We start from the raw sequence: 6,202 nt of genomic DNA, 5'->3' as shown, positions 1-6,202 counted from the left end.
TATTAGATAGTGATAATGGGGCCGGGCCTGTGCAAAGCCCTATAGAGCAGCTGTTTAACAGACTCAGCTTCCTTGTATGGCTTTTTTAAAAAAAATTGCTTTAAATAAATTGCAGCCTCATATTGTGTGTTTCCTCAGAGGCTGGTAATAAAGCAAGAATAGGCATTCTGTATACTCCATGATGTAGAGATTCTTAATACCTTTAATTACTTAACATTTAATTATTTAATATTCTGCTTCTGTTTTTCTCAGTTGAAGAGACTGAATGCCTGGAAAGATATAGACATGTGGACAAGTGGACAAAATCTTTCCTTCTGGATACTTAAATTTGGAACAGATCTTCCTTTTAGTGACTAGTTAACTTCAGATAAAGGACAGCTGGGACATTAAAGACTAGAGCAGAGTGCATTTGATTGCGTATTTTACCTACATTGAGATATGAATCAACTTCATTTGGCTTAATGTTTTAAATCCATTATGTTACATTGTTATTCAATAATAAACCAGCATTTTTTCCTGTGACATTAAATGATATTTTTCAGTATTTCTGTGTTGCAAATAAATGTCTTTATTTGATTATTTGAGGTTGTTTACAATTCTGTTTAAGTGAACACGTATTTTCATTTACTGATATTCTAATCAATTCTAGTACTCAGTTAAACTTGCCACTAAAAGAAAAAAAAATCTTTGCTACTAGTGACTTTTTCCTCCTACCCCCCCCCTGTCATTTTTTTTTTAAATAGAAAGCAGAAAATTAAATTATAAAATGGGGGAAAATACAAGGATCCTAATGGACATTCTACTGAGCAGTAGAAAAAAATATTTCCGGTCTACTATCTGTCAATAGGGAATTGCAATATGTGTGACTTGAGAATTATTTTCATAGTCAAAATTGAGTTTCTGATAGCCCTCACCTCAATTTTGATTCTCCTACAATCTTCCCTATTTCAGTTAATGGCACCTCCATTTTTTGGACTGCTCAGTCCCCAAAGTTTGGAGGCATTTGGTCCTCTGGTAAATTCTATTGGTTTGTCTTTATATTTTCAGAACTTGACCACTGATCACCATTAGGAATGGGACCTCTTTGACTTCATGGATAATTACAATGACTTCCTAGTGGATCTTCCTACTCTCACTCTTAATCTCTTAGAGTCTTTTCCCAAGATAGCAGTCAGAGTGATCTTAGATGGTCTTTAGTATATTTATGTATTTTGAGTGTCTACAAATGTCCAGGCATTTGTCTTGGTGCTTGATGTTATAACTGTAAAAAATAAAACAAAGCGATCTGCCTTCCTGGAATTCTAGTGAAGGGAGACAGACAATAAATGGTAAACATAATAAAGTTCTGTAGTATAATAAAATGGTGATACTGTTCATGGAAAAAATAAATTAGGAGTTTGAGAACACTGGGGTAAGTGTGGACATAACAATGGCACATTGTGATTTTAATTAGAGTGAAATTGACAGTGTGGATGTCTTTGAGAAGGTGCTCTTTGAGAAAATACTTGAAGAGGATGCAAGAGGGAAGCATGTGAATACTGGAGGAAGTGTGTTCAAAGAAGAAGTTTAAGTTGAGGTGGAATTATAATATAGGCAAAAATCATGTGGAAGGTGAGAGAGCTTAGCGATTATAGTTGAACCATTTTAAATGGATTGTAATGTGGGAGAAGAGCAGAGATAATGAGTAACTTTTTACGTTAAGTGACGCACAGGATAAAAATTTAGGAATAAAAATTGAAAGAAAAAAGAATACCAAACCAGCAGAGGAAAAATGACAGAAGATGAATATTTAGTCAACCCAAGAGAAGTCAAGAAATCAGAAGGAATTTTTACTTTTTCCTTTCTTCGTGTCTGTATTTAAGCTTATTCATGTTCTTTGAATTACAATTTAGATGCAACTCATAAGGTTTGAGAGTGTACTGCTTTTATTGCTATTCAATTACAAATAGTTCATAATTTCTACTATGACTTATTCTTTGACCTATTAATTGCTTTTTTAAAAACTTTATGGATGGGGGGTTCCGTTCACGGCTCAGCTGTTAACAAACCCAACTAGAATCCACGATGATGAAGGTTCGATGCCTGGCCTCCACTCAATGGGTTAAGGATCTGGCATTGTGGAGAGCTGTGGTGTAAGTTGCTGTGGTTGTGGCGTAGGCTGGCAGCTATACCTCTGATTAGACCCCTATCCTGGGAACTTCCATATGCCATGGGTGTGGCCCTAAAGAGCAAAAAAAAAAAATTCCAGATTTTTTTTTTTTCAGCTCCTGCCTTTTAGGTTAAATTAAATTTAATTAATTTGTGGTTGGAGAATATGAACTATGTGCTATAAAGCCTTTTTTGTTTGAACTCAGATGAAGAGAATAAAGACTCAAGTAGTATCCACATATACATCCCAGAACTTGTGTATAACAGAGATGCTATTTCTGGTGAGTTAGGTGGTAAGACTTTTTAAAAGATATTCTCATATAATTACTTATCCCTATGGAAAAATGTAGATTTAATCTCTTCATTACACAAAATTAAATTCCAGATTAAGAATTAAATGTGAAAAAAGCCTCTACAGGAAAATAGAGTATTTCTGAGTATCTCTTGGACCTCATACTATTGCTTCTATGTATATTTACCTTCATATTCAAATATTTACATAATCCAGAGTGAGTCTGGTTTTTTTGTTTGTTTGTTTGTTTGTTTGTTTTTGTCTTTTGTAGGGCCTCACTCATGGCATATGGAGGTACCCAGGCTAGGGGTCTAATTGGAGCTATAGCCACCAGCCTGCACCACAGCACAGCAACACAGGATCCAAGCCACGTCTTCAACCTACACCACAGCTCAAGGCAATGCTGGATCCTTAACACACTGAGCAAGGCTATGGATCAAACCTGCAACCTCATGGTTCCTAGTTGGATTCATTAACCACTGAGCCACAACGGGAACTCCCAGAGTGATTCTGTTAAATGCAAATCAGGTCATGACACTTCACTGCTCAAAACCTTCCAATTGATGGCTTCCCAAAGCAAAACTAAATCTTCACATTAGCCTTCAAAGCCCTAAACAATACAGCCCATCTCTGATCTCATCTCCTACTTCTCTCCCCTTCCTATTCTCTCTTTAAGAAACTCTAGCTCCTGGAAAAAGCTATGGGGCTCTTGCCTGAGGACATTTGTTCTTGTTTCATTTGCCTAAATTATTTTCCCCAGAAAGATACATGGCTCATTTATAACTTCTATTAAGTATTTGCTCAAATTATATCTTTTCAAAGTAACTGACAGTGGTATTTTATATTACCCATTCTATACTTATCACTTCCTATTGCTTTTTCTGCTTTATATTTCTTTATAACTCTTACCCTCATATTTTTTGATGTAATTTACTTATTTATATTGCTATCACACTTCCTTTCGATTTAATGTAAGCCCCATGAGGCAGGGATTGCTTATTATTAATATTTTTTACTACTGTATTCCCAGCATTCAACAGAGGAGTTCAATATTTGATGAACAAATTAATAAATGAACCCTTTAAGACCCCAATTATGTTAGTTCCTTTATGAAATTCTCTAATTAACGGGAATGTCCTCTCATTAAAGGACTTCAACTTCCTATATCTTATTACTTTATTTCTCTTTTCCTCTGTATTAGGGTTGTCTAGAGAAACAACCAATAGAATATATATCCTGACCTGCTCTTTACACACACACAAACACACACACACACACAGAGTTTTTTTTTTTTTTTAATGGCTTACACAGTTATGGGGGCTAGCAAGCTCCAAATCTATAGGGCAAGCCAACAGGCTGAAGATTCAGATAAGAGTTGATGTTACAGTTTTCAGTCTGCAGGCGAGAAACTCAAGCAGAATTTCTGTATTGGACTCCAGAGGCAGAGTTCCGTCTTCTGCACTTTTAAGGCCTTCAGCTGACTGGATGAGGCCCACCCACACTATGAGTGAATAACCTGCTGTAGTCAAAGTCTATTGATTCAAGTGTTAATCACATCTAAAAACCATCCTCATGAAACATCTAGACTGGTGTTTGATCAAACAACTGGTTGTCACTATCTAGCTAAACTGACACATAAAATTAACCATGGTACCCTCTTACTCTTCCAAACACTGTATCTGTCTATCTTATGACTTTATTCTTCTTTCTCCCTCATTTACTTCATTCAGTCAATTTACAAATCTTGTTAGCTCTACTTTTAAAACAATCTTGAATCCAACATTTCTTCCCATTCTGTGGACAGCCAACACCCTGGTTAGAGTCAACATCTCCTCTTATTGGAATAGAGGCAGAGGTATCCTTCTACTGGGTTTCCCTGTACCCATTCTTGCTTCATTACAATTTATTTTCCATAGAAAAGCCAGATTGTTCCTTTTAAAACCTAAGCCACCATCTTTTCAAAAACCCCCTAATGACTTCCTGTCGCACTTATAAAATTCAAAGTCCTAGACAAGGCTCACAAGGCACTACCTAGTTTGACCATGGCTAATCCCTGGCCCCTATCTGACATTCTCCTCTGGCTCATTCTGCTTGAGCCACATCCATCAGCTTGACAAGGATGCCATCTCCTCAGGCCTTTTCCACTTGCTTTTCCCTTTGCCTGCAGAATGCCCCTCAGTGAAACCATACCAGATCATAACAACATCTCCTACTGTCAGTATCTATCCCATTAACCTCTAATATTTTCTTCATTGTATTAACTGCTACCTGACATCATTTACTATTTAAGGTTTGTCACCTCTATTAGATTGCAACCTTCACTAAAAGAGTGGCTTTGTTTGCTTCACTGTTATATCCATAGCACCTAGAGTAGATACTGAATGCTTACACACTCAAAAAATAACTGTTGAATGAATTAATGAAGAAATGAGCAGTCTTTAATTTTCTAGAAATGTCGTTTGTAATTGTACGCTTATTTAGAAACTATGTATCTTATTTGTCACATATATACTAGGGGCTTACTAAGTATTTTATACTCAATAATTTAAAAGGCAATACTGGATAAGCTTATATACTTTTTCTAACAATGGATATAATTGCAGATTGTAGGTATTCAGTGGATGTTTGTTGGGCTTCAAATGCAATTTATTTTGGATCTAAAAATGGTAGAGGTTAACATATGGCTAATTTAGCTTTATTTTATGTATAGACAAATTAATTGGCAGTCATAAGAAAAGAGCTTTTGTAATAAATTATTTTGAAAATTGGCAAAAAGTGCAATTTATATAATCAACACATAATCCAAGATTATTGCTTCTATACTAGATGTTTTCTATATACAGAAATACTGAAGTAATTTAGGTGTACTAAGCCTACATGTCAAGACAAGAATATGTGTTAACGTTATTTTCTTGAATATTATTTGTGGAACCAGAAAGGTTAGTAAGGCACTAGAATTTTTAAGCTTTTTAATTACTTTTTAAAAGTTGAAGTTTTCTGGTTCATTTTTGCTTCAGTTTATTTTTCTTTTCTCTCTATGTGGGGGTTATGGGTGGATGAATTTTATGGATTATAGGGTACAGAAATGAAATTAAAGTGATTACCTTACACCCACTGAGAAGGTTCATTTTATGCTTTGAAAAAATACAGCAGATTAGAAAAACAACTTCATTTTGTGGGAAGAGAACTGGATTAGGTTTCAAAATATCTTAGCTCTAACTTGGGTATCTGACACCTTGATGTGTAATTCAGGAAACTTACAACATATTAAAGTAGCATGGAACCTTAGAAATATCTCAAACAAAACCCTTCCTTTTACTGATGAGGAGTTGATGCCAGAAGACATTGTGTGCAGAGCAAAGGATAAAAGAGAGGTTTCTTGATTCTCAAGCCTGTTCCCTTTCCCTTATATCAATATTTTAATTTGTAATTATATATATGCATATATGTAATTATATAGGTGATCATATATATATATATATATGTTCACATACCGAAACTAATATCTTTATCTCTGGCTCTTTAATAATACACTGCAGTCTGTTTAAATAATTGCAAGCTCTTTGAGAGCGGACCATATGCTTAAATCTCTTTCCTTCTCAAAACATCAGTCTGGGAGCTGAACACCTGGTATATGCCCCATAAAATACGTTAAATAGAATTCACTTCATTGGAGAATTGCACACTAACTGCCTTGGATCTGGGTCGAGCTTTGGCTCCACCTCCTAACACCGGACATGCGCAGATAAGTGAGTCCCCTCC

This window comes from Phacochoerus africanus, chromosome 7 (genome assembly GCF_016906955.1).
Source record: "Phacochoerus africanus isolate WHEZ1 chromosome 7, ROS_Pafr_v1, whole genome shotgun sequence".
Classification (NCBI taxonomy): Eukaryota; Metazoa; Chordata; class Mammalia; order Artiodactyla; family Suidae; genus Phacochoerus; species Phacochoerus africanus.
This window is presented reverse-complemented; position numbering follows the sequence as displayed.